An 18,575-nucleotide genomic window follows, 5' to 3' on the forward strand; every position below is an offset into this window, starting at 1 on the left:
GTTGAAATTGGCTTTCTGCAGTACTATTCTAATGGGAGTTGTGAGATCAACAAAGGGAAAAAAGAGCAATATTAGTGAAGGTTTTAGTGAATCTTTCCCAGATGTGGAACACCAGTTCCAGGCTTATAAAAGTGATGATGGACCACAGGAAAATGGAGAAAGATACTCACTAATGTCTACACTCAGTATGTGGAAAGGGGGGCTGGGCGCCTCAGATCTGAGAAGGAGGCAGAGCACCGGCTGTCCCTAAATCCGGCTGCTGCCTCAGGCCTCCGATTCCTGCTGTGGAGCTTGCACACTGGGCTGGGAGGACAGCCCTGCAAGCCATCAAGTGGACTGGAGAAGTCTATGTTTTGAAGGTGAGAAGTACAGTTTTTGCAATTTCACAATAACATTAAGGTCTTTATCTGAGTCAGAATGTGAGTGGAAAGAAGATGTTTTAATAATATGCCACAAAATAATCCATTTTAAACATTTCAGAATATTGAAATACTTTTGGAACTTAATAAATTATATATTTTGTCATGTGTGTGATGGAGTAAAAGTGTGAATGAATTCAGAATTGATATTTTTAAGTGACAACTATTTATTCCTACTCTACTCAATTGTTCGTCTTGATTTGAGTTGATTCAAAATAAGGCTTTCATAGAATTTTTAAAGCATATCCCATTGATGTTTATTGTTGTATTTGTTTAAGTATTCTAAAGAATTACTTTTTAAAAATAAAGATGACAACCTGTCTTTTCTTCCTGCATTCTGTAAATCTGAAAGAAGCTTTATAATATTATCAGAAGGGAAAACAAAGCTTATTTATCATTTGAAACCCTTTGTCAACTTATTTTTCCTTAATGTTATGAAGTAATAAATCTTTTGAAATACAAACATCTAAGAAAAATTCAAAATCCCACACATGTCCCTCCATCAAACAATGATTGCTAATGTTTTAACATGTTACTTTTTTGTTTGTTTGTTTGGTACTGGGGATTAAACTCAAGAGCAATGAGCATTGAGCCTTTTTTTTTTTGTATTTTATTTAGAGACAGGGACAGTTTATTGAGTTTTTTGGTCTTGCTAAGTTGCTGAGGCTAGCTTTGAACTCTCAATCCTCCTGCATCAGCCTCCCAAGCTGCTGGGATTAGAGGTGAGCACCACCATTTCTGGCTTAACATGTTACTTCAGTTATCTAGCATTGGAGATGCAGTTAACAGATGAGTGAGTGGATCGATAAATTAATGATAGACAAATTGATAGACTATAGATCTTTGTAAATATACGATAGATGGGATAAGATTGTACTGATAATTCAATGTAATAACAATTTATTTTCAGTTTAACATTAAAGAGATTATGTACCTCAAATTCACATTCATGTGTTAGTTATAAAATAACATCATGATATATATTCATGCTATACAAAGTTTATAGTGTTCGCTTTGAATGATTTACAGCTTAATTGTCTTGATTTATCATAATCATTTTGACTATTTTAACTCCACTAGTGTACATTAATCTTTAATTTAAAAAATGTATTTGTCACAGTTATGTTGCAAGAAAGATTTGTGAGTATTTACAATTATACCATAGTATCATTTACAAATTTAAAAATTGCTCTGTGAAAAGGCACTTAAACATTTTAAAGAACTGAACACAGCACTGCTCCATCTTAACTGTGCATTCATGGATAAGGTATTTAAACTAGAAGCCTATACATCACTATATGTATAAGAAAAATCCTAGTGTCTACATTTTAGATTGATTAAAACAATACATCTTTAATATTTGTCAATACATCAATGATATAAAAATACTTGTTTATGGTTATCATCTTTATTGTTATTATAATTATCACCATGGCTCTTGAAACACATCTACAAGTGTTTTTTTAATTGTCTATGTTATTTTGCATTCACAGAAAGGAGGAGAAGTGCTTTCCCAACCATACAAGTGGCTGGCTTTTAGGTCAGTACCAGAAGGCCCTCGATGTATGTACAGAACGCCTCCACTAATCTTACTTTGTGGCAGAGGTACTCAGGTTAGACAATTCGTACATGAAACTTTGAACTTTAGACCTTGGAGTCGATGCTGGAATCAGTTAAGCCCTTTGAAGCTCTTGGGATTGAATGGGTATATTTCACATGTGAGAAGGAGATGACTGTGGGGTAGTAGGGGAAGCACACTATGGTCTGAATACTAGTTTCCTCTCAGAAATTCATATGTTGAAACCCTATCCCCAAGGTGACAGTATTAGCAGGTAGGGCTTTGAGATGATTCAGGTGGATTCTTCGTGAGTTAGATTAGCACACTTCTAACAGAGGCCAAAGGAGACCCCCTGTCCCTTCCCACATATCAAGGCACAGGCAAAGGCCTTCTAAGCACTTAAGAGAGTTCCATCAGAACCCAGATTCATTAGTGCCTTGGTCTTGTATATTCTGGCCTCCAGAATTATGAGAAATAAGTTTCTGTTGCCTATGAAAACAAATGGCTTATGGTATGTTGTTAGAGCACCCTGAATGGTCTAAGACATGACCCCACAGTTCAATTAAAGGATTATGGAAAAGTAGTGTATTTACTGCTACAGATAGTAAACCCAGTATGTCACTATGTTTTCATATATGAGAAGACGAGATTCAAAGGACAGGGGTGTTTCTTTTTTTTTTTTTCTTTTAAAAATGCTACAAGAGTCCCATTTTGTTTTAAAAGGGAATGAGCTCCCAAAAGCCATGAAGCTTTTGTTCTGGTCTTGACAGTGGTGGGCAGTGATTTCAAAGGCAGTGAGTTGGCATCAGGTTAGAATTGGAGAATTACCTACTATGAAAATATCTTCCAGTCCTTCTACCAAGAAACCATCTAGTGTGACATGAACAGGGCCTGAGGAGCGTGACTCCATGTCCCTACACAGGAGTTGACACCCACAAAGGGCTACTTTGTATTCTGAGACAGAAAATGTTGAAGTGTGAAAGCAGAATTTATTTACAAATAAAAAAAATGAGGTGGATTTTTACCTTAATGCAAAAATAATTGTTTATAGAGACTGATGAAAGCAAGTAACTATTATATCCATAATTTTCTTTTCTATCTTTTCAATGTTTAGAGGAAAAAATTGAATATTAAGCTTAGTCAGCACAAGGGTTACTTTCAAATTGGGAGTAAATATATGAATTTCAAAAAGGCACTGAACACATATGCACAATGTTCAAGTACATTTTTATATAATATACAAGCTATTACATAGCATTCTGAAATATATGAAATCCCTGAGATATTAATATTAGCACTGTTGTTATCCAAGAAGTGAAGGAAACCTTCACCTATAACTTAATTATTTTACATTAGTTTATGCCGGAGTATGGCTGCAGCAAAATAACCGGGGGGTGACGAAGAACTTGTGTAGATTGATACAGCAGGAGTGGGAGCCGTTTATTGTAGGACAACAGAGGTATTTATACATTTTACACCGCTTATCTTAATTAGCATAAACTAGATACATCAGTCAACCAATAAGAAATCTCTACACTTAATGGCTCGCTGGTGTTACTTCACAAACCACTCCCTCTGGCATTTTGCCAGGCGCCATCCAGACTTGTTTATAGACTCTAACATTCCCCTGGCAAAATGCCAGGCACCATCCTGACTTGTTTATAGACTCTAACAAGTTTAAATTTTTAAATAATCAGTCATCTAGCCTTTACCAGGATGAAATTAAGTTCTCTCATTTTAATAATAGAGGTGAGTTATATATTAAAATTATTATTATCTATTTGTCTTTAAAAATTATATTAAATGTCTCATGAACTACTGTGCTAAGCACCTAGAGGTGCTCAGAGAATGTTAACCCTAGATAAATAAGTGAATGTAGGAGGCATATATGTGCTTTGGTTGGACATGTCACAATATCCAAAAGCTCCTGTTAATGCAAGAATATTCACAGGTGGGATGATTAGATTTCTAAAGCTGTAACCTAAACAATGGATTAATTCAGTTGATGAGTTGTTTATCTGAAAGGGCTGTACCTGTGGTAACTGTAGGCAGGTGGGACGTGGCTGGAGATGGTCTCTATTTCTGGGTAACAAACAATCACAGATTTAAACGATGTGTGTGTCCATGAGGGGCTCCTCTGCCCTGCTCTCCTTCGCCTTTACCCCTCTGCTCCCTGTCCACCAGGAGCTCTTGAGGTGGGCAGCTTCCCTCTTCTCTGCCCTCCCACCAGGTTCTTCTGCCCCACCTTGACCTCAGAGCCATGCACTCCTTGTAAACTGGAAACATTTTGCTTTTATTGCTGCCATATAACTAAATGCTCATCAATAAGTTCCACGGGGCTTTCTCTGATAGGGAAGTACCTTTGGGCTGCTTCTCAGAAATGACAGAAGAGGTTGGCATACCTAATAAGGATTGGTGGCCCAGATTGGTGCAGCTGTCATGGAGTATCAACAGCAAAGTAAAAACTAAGGTTGTTTGTGAAGTTAGAGACATTTAAATAACTGTTTTAGTCATTTCCTTTCCCTGATTTAATTTTTAATTTTTTAATTTTTTTTGGTTGTATGCAGGCACAGCCAACAGGGAAGTGGAGAAGCTAGCTCACATGAGGCAGAGGCTGATTGTGCCTCATCAGAATGATTATGTGGAAATCAGTCAGAATTTTCTCCTTTGAAGATGTCTGTTCTGACACAATGTCTAACACTCCATGAACTTTCATTCACAGAGTTTTTCACAATGACTCTATTTCTCTCAAGGTTGTTCTGTGTGTTTCATGTTTGCACACTCTGAAGGAAGGGGGAAACAATTCCACACATTTTATCTGAGTCATGGAGACTTAGCTAATAAATTAACATTGTTTAAATCTGTGATTATCTGTTACCCTGAAATAGAGACCTAATATAGTAGTTTTTATTTTTTCTTATTTATAGTGAAAAATCATTTCATTCATTTATTCATTCACACATTCCTACACAGATTGACTTGACCAGTTGGAAGTTAGACACAAACAGCACAGTTTGTCCTGAAGGAGATCTGTGTGCCCATGATAGAAAAGAGAGAGGGTAGGGAGAGGAAAAGAGAGGGAAGAGGAGGCAACAGAATGGGGAGGAAGGAGGAAATTTCAGTGCAAAACAATGTCCATTAGTTTCAGGCTGCAGTGAATGTGTGTAGATGTCTGCCTTGGGAGTACACACTTTTTATTAAAAAGAATGTGTATTTCAAGTTCTATTTAGTCATTGCCAACATCAAGGGATGGTATGTAGAATTGGCTGGGAAGACCGAAGATGTGTAAAGAGGAAATTAGGGTTATGGCAGGTTATTTTAGCTAAAGATTGCTGCTAGGTATCTTGTTATCATAAGCTTCTTGGGACCTTGATATTGCCCTGTCAAGAGGAAGAGACAGTGCCTATCATTTTTAATATGGGCAAATTTGTGACTCATTAGAAGAGTTTAGGTCATGAAACATGAAGTATTTTCTGTCTTTATCACTGGAATACTGGGTCTTGAGGCCTTTAGCCATCATGTAAGGAGCCTCCATTGGGTTGTGTCATGGTTACAGTGATTATTTAAAGAACACAAAACCTGCTGCACGTATTATTTTCTGTGATACCCAGCTAAAGTAGCACTTGTTAACACTGGTTCAACTCTAGGTGCATAGAGGACAGCTCATAAGTGAATTCATTTCCTATCCTAAGCATATCTTAAAGGAGCAACTAATTTATCCTCTTCTTGACTACTTTATATGTAACCAAATAAAACAGAGTGTGTTTGAAGGCATGAAAATCCTGGGATGTAAAGTTTATGCAACTATTAAGAATTGCAGCTTCCACAGGACACTAAATATATCTTATGTCACCAAACATTAGGCTTTTTAGAAAGAGAATTTTTTTTTACTAGATATCTCAGTTTCTAAAGATAAGGAAATGATTATTTTCTGGTTTTGAAGGGAATAATCTCTTTGGACATTATTTTTATATTAATTTACTCATTATAAAGATAATTTTCATACTCACATATACCAAGTATAATGCAAATAACAATGTACTATGAAACTTTATACTGGGAAGAAAATTAGATTCCATGCATTCCCCATTGATTACTTTTTATGTCAATGAGAAACACAGTCTAAGATAACAACTGAACAAAAGATTTAGATAATATGGTTGAGCTAGAAATTTCTGTGGTGTACTTCTCCTTTGACATTATGGTGATGGGACTAATTTTACTTTTCTGTTTAGATGTCTAAACTACTTTATATCCTTTAGCTTATATATTGTTGAATCCTATTACATTGCCCTTGATTTTTGTGTTGCACAATAAATTTTTAACCTGAATGTGTGAGTCTAAACATTTGTGAGATAGTTGAGCAAGTAATCTAATTCAATTTATCAGTATATACATTTTTAAGGCCAATATGAGGCTATTTTGCATTTAGGTCAGAGTATTTCAGTGGCAAAATAGATGTTAAGAAAGACTTAGTGTTTCTCATTGATTAAGCCAATCTGAACCAATTTGAATTTCATTGGACTTAGAAAAGTTTTGCAATGAAAGCCCAGTGGATAATTAACACTGTTTAGGCAACTGGATATGTGCAAGATTGTAAAAAGTGAGAGGGAAAATAATGGCATGAAGCAGCCAGCACCCAGGAAATATTTCAAGAGTAATGTAAAGGAACGGAAGTTTAAAGAGATTTACCGAATTGTAATGAATGTTAGAAATATGCACTACATATTTTCAAAGATTCAAAAGGATTTAATGATTGGTTGAATTCCATAAGGGGCCCCCACTTGCTATACATTCTGACTGCAGGTTATAGGTCAAGTGCTGTGATGCGTACTGGATACCTGAGTTGGTGACAAAAAAAAAAGATACCCAGTGCTTGTCTTGAGAGCACATGGCGGGGCCACGGGTGATGAGAGAGCCTCCCTCCCGAGGGCCCCTCTCCAATGCACACTGTCCTCTTCCCCACTGATACCCACTTCCTCTTCTGTCCCAGTTTTGGTACAAGGGTTAGAATTCTTCCTTCAAGTGTTTGCCACAACTATTATAGGTCACTAAAGACTGTCAGAAATATCATATAACAAAAACCGTATTGGAAACTCTTATTCTATCCCCAATTCTATCTAGTTGGCATCAGTGTGAGCTATTTATTAAACTTCTGTGAGACACTGAGCACTACTATAAAACTATATGACACCACTGGAGAAAATTAGTTTACACACTATGAAGTTTTACCAAAAAGTTTGTTATTTTTGTGCAGCTGCTCCTTCCTTGGAGCCTGATTTACTATGAACGTCACAAATAGAATTTTAAGGTTTGTTTAAAGCTGAATTAATATAACAAAAAAATTATGTCATGGAAAAAAGTCATACTTGATCTTGTTTTTATACCCTTCATGATTGATGTTTGATGATCTTTATGCAAAGGCTCATGGGGTTTTCATCTTAAAGTCACAACCTTAATGATACACATTTGGGGTACACAATTTTACTTTTCTCTTCAATATGGTAGGAGAATGAGTCTTCTAACTAAAAAAAAAAAAATAGAGTGAACTTTTATCATCAAACATAGAAAATGCATACTCTTCTAGATTTCATACTGGCAAAATGACCAATGAGTGGAGATTTGGTAAATGCTCAGTGATTTTCATCAATTATTAATGTGTGTTTGTGAAATTCATTGTTTCTCCAAGATGAATCATTCTTATTATACCTCTTGGTGAAGGTAATCGTTCATTTTTTAGCAACCCAAACGTTACTAAAAGCATAAACACTTAGCAACATTCATGTGCCCTAAGGTGGTCACTATATCAATTTTTCTTCTGTGCTGAGGTCCTTGGGACCTGATTAGTTTCCATTTCTATCCCTCAGAGGTTAGCCAGAGTTCACTTGCCCTTTTAGTTACGTTTCTAAACCAGATGAAATATGTTTTTTATAATTGAGCTAACCACAGTTAATTGCCTAATAGACTATGCCTACACTAAAAGAAAAAAGAAAGAATTAATTGCTTGGAAAAGAATGCATTACATATTTCAGTCACATCTACACAATCATGCTAGAACAAAGTGAAAAGGCTCTGTCAACAGTGACCAGAGCCAATGGCTGCCGAGATGCCCAGTGCTTATGTGATTCTGTGCCGAACATGTGTCCTTTGTGCAGGTATTCTCAGGTATGGGAAAAGGAAAATGACTAATGACTTCCTGGTGATGCCATGTTAATTATGCATTATTATTTTCCCTGTCACTCCACCAGAAACTAATTTTAGGAGCTCTTTAGCAAAAGTTTAGGTAAAATGTAAGAAAGTATCATTTGTTAAAAAAAACTGGACACTTAAAAATGAGATTATTTACTATGAATGATTTAAAAATTTATTTCCTAGTCAAGGTCAAGTACCAGGTTACTAGAAATTTTCAAGATATTTTCTGAAAATCTGAGTGGGCATGTAAAAAATTTAGCATTTACAGCCTTTTTGCTATTTTTTTCTATACATAAAGAGGTATCAATGCCTTGTTTCACCAAACCATGGTAATAATGCCAATGAATTTCAACCTTCATTCTCTAAGTGTTACAGTGAAGGAAATGGACTAGAAGGATGGACGTATTACCTCTCCTGGTTACACTTTAATAAATTAGCTACCATAGTTGAAAACATAAAAAATATAATAAATTTTAAGAAATTCATTTATGTTAGATTGATAATCTGGTCAATCTCAGAAATTCTTGAGGTAGCTACACTTTAAAATGAATATAAGCGTTCTATTGCCTGGAGGTGTATCAAATGTTAAATCATTGAGTCAAACATTTTTTCAAGCCTACAACCTTAAATGAAGTTTTCCAAACCCAGTGGTTTATAAAAGGCTTGAGTAACTCAGATATATTGTCTGTTCTAAAGAACTGAGATCTTTGATAAAGCAGTGAAGCACAATAAGCTTATTCATGAATAAGTTCCTATTCATGATTCTAATGTGAAAGAAATCCAGTCATAAGACAGAATAATACTCAGAAGACAACTACTCAGATACCCTCTTTTTTTCTGTTTATTTATATATGACAGCAGAATGCACTACAATTCTTATTGCACATATAGAGCACAATTTTTCACATATCTGGTTGTAAACAAAGTATATTCACACCAATTACATATTCACAATGGAATAATAAAAAATTAAAAAATAAACAAAATCATGGCATTTGCAGGTAAATGGATAGAGTTAGAGAAGATAATGTTAAGTGAAGTTAGTCAATCCCAGATACCCTCTTTTTTTCTTCTTCCCCATCAATCCTAAATCAACTAAAATTGACTTTGGCTATTTAAATACTTTTTATGTACTTTGTATATTAAAAGTTCAACAAGAGAGGTGCATGGGGGCAGGAAAGATAGTGGAATGAAATGGACATCATTACTCTAGGTACATTATGACTGCACATGTGGTGTGATGCTATATCGTGCACAACCAGAGAAATGAAAAGTTGTGCTGTAATTGTGTACAATGAATCAAAATGCATTTTTCTATTATATATACCTAATTAAAATAAATAAATTAATTGATTAAAAAATAAAAGTTCAACATGAGGAAAATTTTTCAGTCCAAAGGAGTAAGAGGAAGCCTATTGGAATGTACCTAAGATTTGTGATTGCCCTTGTCCTGACTGGTGTGTGTGTGTTTGTGTGTGTGTGTGTGTGTGTGTGCGCGCGCGCGCGCATGCGTGCCTGCCAGGGATTGAACCCAGGGACCCAACCACTGAGCCCCATCCCTGGCCCTTTTTTATTTTCATTTTGGGACAGAATCTTCCTAATTTGCTGAGGTTGGCCTTGAACTTTGATCCTCCTGCCTCAGCCTCCTGAACTGTTGGGATTACAGGGGTGCAGAGCTGCACCTGACATGTTTTTTTTTTTCTCTTAAGTGGACCGAGCAGCAGAGGCAGTCCAGGCAGAGGAACTGTATCTACAAAGCTTCCAAAGGGAGATGGTGTCTGGTGTCCCAAGAAAACAAGGAAGTCTCCTGGAGTGCTTGGAATGGGGCGTGAGGTTGGGAAATGGCGGGGAGATGGGGCTGGATGATGCCTCCTGGGGTCATTATGAAAATTTTAGTCTGAGAAATCAGAAGCTGCCAGTAGTTTTGTGAGTCCTTTGCTGAGGAGAAGACATGAGGCTGTAAATAGCAGAAGCATGGAAATCTCTTGGCCCATCAGCTCTGTATCCAGACAGAAGGAGGTGTAGGCTGGGGCCGAGGACCTAGCCCAGAGAGCAGAGAAGGTGCGAAAGGTCTTGTGCTGAGGAACAAGCTGAGGCATGAAGGTAAAGAGGGACAACAACGGGGTCAGCAGTGACTCCACGTCTTTCAACCTGAGCAACCAGAAAGACCCGCGGCCTGTGCACCTTGCATTCCAAGCGCCTTCTTCACCATCCTTCGTCTTTTGCATAAGTCTCAAACTGCTTCCTGCTAGCGACTTGGCACTTTGTGGTTCCATCCTCCTGGACTGCGGTTGCCAAGACTTCCTCATCTCCCTCAAGTCTTCATTCAAACACGACTTCTCCTTGCCTTGCAACCCTATTTTGAATTGCAATCCCACAGTGACATATCCTCTCTATCTTCCCAATTCATTTTTATTCATAGCACTTTTCCCAGCCTAACATCAATATTTTGCTTGGTCATTTCATTTAGTGCCCATTTCCCCAGTCGAATGGCAACTCCATGAGAGCAAGGACACCTTCTGCCTCCTGAGCTGTTCACCGCTCGCTCCCCAGAGCTGAGAATAGCCCTTGGCAGAATATTCTGGATGTGTGAATGGATGCAGGGAATAAGCCAAGAAAGAGGAATGACGACTTCAAGGCGAAGTCTTGATTCAAAGTCAGAAACTGTCCCCTCATCTCAAGAAGGAGAGCTGTTGAGGGTAAAGGATTCATCCGAAGCAGCATGTGCCCTCGTGGTAAGTTCTTGGTGGACAAGCAAGATAGCATGAGCCCTGTGACATGACTTGTCTGCTCTCTGAGGGGTGAGAGCCTCCATCTCGCACCAAGCCTGCACACCGAGGGACCCTCCTCCGTCCACCCAGGTCCAGAGGACAAAGACTCTGTATTCTCTCCTGCTCTGTGGAAGTATCTCTCCATCTTTTTTTCCCTAATCACAACCTTTGGTGGGGAATTACTGTCCCCTGGAGAGGGCCCAGCATTGTAGAATGGTGTGGAAGACCTTCACAATCTGGTGACAATGTCTACTTGTCATGCACCCCACTTCTCGGGTGATTCCAAACCCCTAGTGTTCTGTAAGCCCCACCGTGCTCTTTCCCACCCCATGACTAAGTGCTCTGACCCTTTTTATTCTACCTAGAAAAACTTTGTCCACTGTGGTCTTCTTGTGAACTCCAGTTTCTCATTCAGTAGCTAGTGCAAACATTTCTTCTTCAGGAAAATCCCTTGTACCCTTCTCACCCTCTCTAAAGGTTTTGTTTCTCCCTCTAGGATCCCCTCTCAATTCTGATCAGACATCTTACTCCCATGACTGGTGAGCATGCCCACTTTCCATTTTTGACTGAAAGGCAAAAAAAAAAAAACCCAAAAAAACCACATGTTCCATTTTCCTTGTTTGAACAAAACTCATTACTTCGTCAGAGGACATTAGTTGAGTAACTGATTTGTATTAATGAAGCAAAATGGTCAAAACTGATAAAGCTCCACTGGAAGAGTTGAGATTAAAGCATCTGCCATCTTGTCAATTTTCTAGAAAACTGAGCACTGCCTGATGTGGTTGGATGCTAACTGGGAAGATTCCCCCAGAGAGAGGACACACGCAGTGACGAAAAGGGAAAGATGCTTTAGTACAGAAAGTGGCACAGAGATACGGACATGTAACATACAAAAAGTGGCTGTAAGTGGACAGGAAACACAGGGGACAGACAGCCACACACGTTTCACTGGAACACAGGTAGCCACAAGAGGCCACTTGCGGAGTCTTTAAAACTCACAGTCGAAGCTCTCATGATAGCTGCGAAGTCGGTGATTGCTAATTGAGTCTAGGATTGCGCAAGGTGATTGTGTAATTACACAGATTCAGACCTCTGATTCAGTCAGTCATCATGCCCCAGCTGACAAGTAGGAAGATGAACGAGACAGACACACACCAGAACGTTTGGCAGATGCTGGAGCAGCAAGGGCAGCTTTTACTGATCCAGGCTCTAAGTGGTCGCCTGAATTCTCAAAACAACACCCATCCTTGGAAAGGGGCTGATGAAGATATTTCAAAGAATGTTGTGTCTGTTTTTTGTTGTGGTTCTCTCTTCTCTGTACACTTTGCATGTCCTGTGCCAGTTTGTCAAAGGGAAGGGTTTTCTCCCCACTCCCTCTATTGCATAGTCCTTGGACCAGAGAAGAATCTAGAACAGAGAAGAAGCACATTTAGGGCTAGTGAATGTAGAAATTCTCTTTGATGGGTAGCAGAATGCAAGATAGTTCAGGGTTTTCAAATTCAACATCTTAGCTCCTCCAAATACCACATTATTTAGCTTTTCTGAAGGTCTCGTTTTGTAAGTCTCCACCTTGGGGCAGAGAACTGAGTGGGAAGATACGTGTTTGAATAAGTTGTCTTTATTACCAAGTCGATGTCTGTACAGATCTGTTCTCAGCATTGATGCTAATTTATTAGACAAATAGAACATGGCAAACAGTGACGGTGGTGACTGGTCTCCCCCAATTGTTTTAATTGTGTGTTTTCACACCTCTTCTCCTTACATACAAAATTTTAGAAGTCTATAGGGATATCTTGGTACATATTTATGCAGATTACTTTTATATTTATGGAAGGGGATCACTTGTTCCCCCAGGTGGTTGTAAAACGGCAATTTCACTTTGACATGATACAAATTGGTTTAGAGAAAACAAATTATTCTAAAGTCTTTAGGAACTGAGATGATGCTGTTGGAGCAGAGTAACAGCATAAATAAATCTAGAAGATGGCGATTTTTATCTCTCCAGAATTAGATGGGCTTGTCCTGGATCATGCCTCTGAATTTAGGTCACTGATTTTTATCCAAGGATGATTTTTGACTTGTATAAATAAATGGAAACCAAGAGCCACCATAAAACAATCTTTTGAAATGTGTATTTATACGGACCATGAAATTAAAAAAAATATTGTGTTTAAGAAAAAGTTGTTTTAGTACTGTTCTGAACAGCAGACCAAAAGTTTTTTTTTTTTTTTTGAGAGAGTGAGAATAAGTAGATTTTGTGATTTAGTCCTCTTCCTAGCCTATCCTGTAAATAGGGAATACTGAAGCATGGAGGAACCTCTGAGTTTAGGACACACGTTATTTTAGTAAAATTGTAGTGAAAGTGAAGTTGTCTATGAAAAACTACACAAAGATAAGGCCACAGCTCACTGGGTTTCAGGATGTGGTCATGCAACTGGCATTCGAATAAAAATGAGACAATGGCAGGATTTGGGAAAATGCCTCCATGCCCCACCCCAAAGGCAACTGCTGATCTGCCTCTTAGAGGTTGGCTGTTCTCTTACAGAGAACCCTTCAGGGCACATACGTTCCATTGTAGAGCTTAAAAGTGGAATCATATTCTCCTACTTATCAGTTATTAACCAAGAGGTTTCAACATGGAACTAAGGGAAAATGGAAGGCTTCGAGGCAGCTTTAACACGAGAGGAAACATTTTCCCCAATTCCTGAAAGAACACTGCACATGGACCACGTGGCCCAGGTTGAGGGTGAAGATCCTGCTTGATGGCACCCGGGCCATTAATTTCACGTTTTCTCTGCACTGTTTTGGCTCAGTATTCAATTTGTCAGGGGAAAAACCTAAATCACACCAAGTTCCACAAACATGTAGCACAGAAATTGGATTATAGAGATGGGCAGTAAGGAACAGAGATGGGGAAGAGGGGACCATGATAACCAGGCACCACACTCGGCGAGCGGGCTTGATATTGCAAGGTACTGAGAGAGATTAAATCAGTGGGTTCAGGCATGACGCTTATTTTTAACAATTAGTGTTTTATTCTCAATGATTGGGTCCCACAGTTTAAAGTGCTTAATGAGTTCTTACTGGAAAGGGACTGTTTCAGGAGAGTATAATGGCCTTTAATCACTTCACTCAAGCTATTCGTTAGAAAGGTTGTCAGGAAATGTTTTTACTTTTGTTATAAAATTAATTGAATTTCCCATTGAACGGAAAAAGGAATTTGTCGATATATAACCTCCAATGTCGGGTTCCTTTTTCTTTATCCTGTTTCCCCCTTCTCCTCCCAGTGCTATTGATTCACTTAAACAATTTCTCATTCCTTACATGGTTCAAATAGCCTAAAAGATGAAGGAAGTAGTTTCTAGCTAAGCGACTCCCTAGTCGTAGTGCTAGGTGATGGGCAGCCTGGCAGGGCTTAGTAGTCGGGTCTGTTCTCAGAGATGTGTCCTTAGGGGATTTGACATTGTCTGAATGTGACACCGTGCACTTACCCGGACCAAGAAGGCTCGGACGTTTAAGCAATATAGTCTGATGGGAACACTGTCAAATACACAGTCTGACTGAAGACAGCGTGTGTTATAAGCTACACAAATATACTTGTATCACCCCAGTTAAGTCACTGAAAACCCCAGTGAAGCAAACACTACGTCCGGTTTACAATTGTGGAAATTGGAATTTAAAGAAGTACACAAGTTGCTGAATGTCAAGCCAGCAGACTTCCAGAGTAAGAATTAAAGCACAAGGCCGGATGGCTCTAAACACCTACTGAAAGGGGCTTGTATCTAATAATAGTTAAGGCTGAGTATTACTGGGAAGTATAGCACATGGGTTATTGAATTTTATCCCTTCCAAAACAGAAAATATTCAAAGTTTTCAGAGTATACATAGCGAACCCTATTCAGGTTCATGCCCTGGTTTCCTGATCATCTTCACAAGAGGGGCTGTGTGAATAGTTCAGTGGCTCTTGAAGGTGATACTTGGACCAGGAGCAGAACCAGCATCCATGATACTTTTAGGAATGCAAATTCATGAGTCCCACCTTGACTCCGACTACCTAAGAACGGGGCTCAGAGAACTATGTTTAAACATGCTTTGGGGATAATTATTATATTTGATAAAGTTTGAGAACCATTTTTTTGAAAGCTTAAATTGGGCAGTGTATTTCATATACACACACTCTACAAAATACTAGTTACATGATTTAGAGAAATTCAGTTCATCTTTCTAGGTTCAGTACAAAATATCAGTAATAATAGTACCAGTGTCAAAAAGTACTTTTGAGGTCTATGTAGTACACATAGAAAGTCAAAATGTCAGTAACAATAGTACCAGCATCATAGAATAGTTTTGATGTCTATCAAGTGCTAGGATTCTATGGTAAATGCTATGTAAGCACAAGTACATACACAGAGGCTTTCTGAGGATATATATTAAAAATTGCTATGAAAACGCCTCATTAAATACCTCAATATTTTTGAATATTTTAATAATGAAGTTTAATATTATAACTGAATAGAAATAAGCATTTCTTTTCAACTTGTTTCAGCATTTAAAAACTATATAAAACATAAAAGGAAAGGTGATGAAAGCCCATAAATATGATACAGTAAATTACACAGTTTTGTGAAGATGATTTCATACAGAATTCAAAGTAGATGCAATTAGTGCTACAAATTAGAAGTTGCAAATGATGATTTAACAAACACATGATTTAACAAACAAATCAGAGAAGAGAAAAAAAATCTCCACTGAATTTGAATCTCTAAAAGTGGATTTAATCTTATGATAAGCAATTCTCGGGAGGTAACACGAGGTGTTATTATTCATCATTCCAAAACATGGAGATCATGGGAGTTGAGAACCCTTGTGTCGGAACTATGATTGTCAGTGAAGACAATGAGTAGAATCCATATGTACACATTTAATTGCAAAAACACAACGTTCAATATCGTTTGCTTTTTATGTATAGCTCCAGCTTTACTGAGCTGCATGGCTGCCTGGGGGTGAGTAGCCATATCTGTGATGGCACGTGGGCCATGGTATGAGGCTGAGGATTTGTGAGCAAAGTGCAAAAGGCCTTGTGAATGACAGCACTACTGTCTCACAATCTGGGGGGGAGGGTATTCAGGTGTCTTCATTTTTTACAGTATTGTTGAGGGCCACAGCCGAGTTGGGATGACGCATGGCATTTTTGCCAGAAGTAGTGGTTGAGAGGTGATGCCAGCGAGCCATTAAGATGATGACTTTTGAGCTCTCAGGGAGTTCCCGTTGAGTTCCGGTTGAGCTCTCCCGGGGATTCCTGAAGAGTTCGAGTTGATTGGTGAAGTTCCGGTGGTGGGAGTTCCGGTTGGTGTGTGGTGTGTTCCTGGAGGAGCCACGTGGGTGGCGTTCGGGAGAGTTCCCGGGGAGCGTGTGTGGAGTGTGCTGGTGGAGTTCAGAAATAAAGTTTGTTCCTGCTTGAGTGGCTCGTGATTTGTGCCCAGCCAGACTGCTGCACAGCATGAAGTCAGGGCATTGGCTGAAAAATGCTCTTGCTTTTCTCTAGCCCACGTGCACCCGTTAAACACACATCATTAAAGAGTAGGAAAGTATGTTGAACCATGCTATGAAGAGAAATGGAGGGGACGTTTGACAGACACACAGTTCTCTTCCTCTTTTTAAAAGGACATAAAAAATAAAATGGCAATCAAATTTTTTACAGCGTTTAGAATACAAAAACTGATTTCCCTGGCTTCTCTTAGACCATTCTGACAATAGTACAATGAGTTTGATATTGCTTTTTCCCATTTCTCACTTGGGGGACAATGTGAGAATTCCAATGATGTGACCAAGGTCATACAACCTGGCCAATGACCTAGATTGGGATGGGACTCCTCCTTAGATTTTCTTCCAAAATTTTTGTTCTTCTTGCTATGTCTCACCTTCCTGTATCATTTAGGGTTTTTTTTTTGTTTTGTTTTGTTTTTTTTTAGAATTTATGTACTAATAAAAAAGTAAGGGTTTCTGGAATTAAATTAAGAAATATATGTTATTTTATACATGAAATTTTAGATATTTTATTCCAAGAATTTTCAACTCAAGTTGTGCTTTCTGATGTGTACAAAACTTATCATCAACATGGTTCACCTGGCCTCAATTTTTATAGTAACAGTTTTTAGTTAACCTGATTATTGCCAAGGAGAAAATTAACAAATTTGATCTTAAGTATTGTTATTTTTTATTCTGAAGGTAATGAATCCAATGTTTTTCTCTTTTTAGTTGTAATTAATTTTGTTGATTATAAGTAATGTTCTACAAGAAATTTAAAGAAACTTTCATCAGATTTTATTTTGTAACATATTTGACATTTAGTTGCTATATATTTAATGCAATGCACATTCTATAAATCCTCTAATGTTCACACAAAACATTTGGGCTAAAAATGTTCAGAGTTTAGTTGGTACAGATTGAGATATTATAATCACAATCCCCTACATAGTTTTTATGGAGTTATAAGAGTGCTTAGTCCAAAGATTTTGTAAAAATATGTGTAAAATAAATATTCTAGAACTAAAAATAATGTGCTTTTGTTTATTAGGAATCACTAACAGCTAATGTTGGTTTAGCTCTGTGATAAGATATTAATATGCATTATATCATTTGTCACAATGTCACATGAGGTCAGCATTTTTATTGTCCTAAAATTGCAATAAGGAAAATGAGTCTGAGAATTTTAGTGATTTACACAGCAAAGACATGTCAGAGCTTCAGGATTAACCCACACCTTTGCAAGTCGAAAGCCCATGTTCTTCTAATTACTCATTGATTCTTTTTAGTTATGCATGACAGTAGAACCCATTTTGATAAAGTTATACAAGCATGAAATATATCTTTGTATAATTAGGACCCCGTGTTCTTAACCCCTGTCTCATTACCCACCCTGAACTCTGAGGGTCCCATGAGGACTTGTTTGGGTAAGTCAGTTTGATGCATTCAACGTACAAGGTTCTGGAATCACATTCTTTTCTGCGTATGGCAGACAGGCTAAGATATCAAGCTTACTCAGTTCCTATCTTCACTCCTTACAGCTGTGAGCTGAATCTCAGGAACTGCATCTGGAGGAGTGGGTGGCAAGCCCACAGGGGGAGGTGCTGGGGAAGTTGAATGGAGGATAGTACCTGGAGCCATTGTCCCCATGTTGGGACCAACAGTTGGTGACAATTGTAATTTCTATTTTTTTCTTACACGTACATTTATAGGGAAAAGATAAAGATTATCTACTAGTTGTCTTCCTCTGAAAAGGAAACAAAAAGGTAACAAGTATATGCACACTGCTCTCGCCTGCTTTTCCTAACTCAAGTTATGTTGATGTTCCCCATTTCTGTGTAGCCACTGACAGATGTGCCAGCCTGAGTTAGAAGTGTTCTCTCAATTCTCAATTGCTTTCTCTACTAATTTCTTTCCACCGAATCACAGTTTTTCTAGGCTGTAGTTAAAATTTTTGAAACAATATTCTGCTGATCTCTATCAATACTTTGCATTTTGTTGTGAAAAAAAATTTTTTTTTCTGCAGAACATCTCACAGTCCCTCTGGAACCTGTTCACTGTCTTCTGGGCTCCTTTGTCCCTCAACACTCAGTTAAAGTAACACTGTCC

Source organism: Marmota monax, unplaced genomic scaffold (genome assembly GCF_021218885.2).
Source record: "Marmota monax isolate L192 unplaced genomic scaffold, Marmota_monax_Labrador192_F-V1.1 WCK01_AAM20220418_F8-fsc00026, whole genome shotgun sequence".
In the NCBI taxonomy this organism is placed as follows: domain Eukaryota; kingdom Metazoa; phylum Chordata; class Mammalia; order Rodentia; family Sciuridae; genus Marmota; species Marmota monax.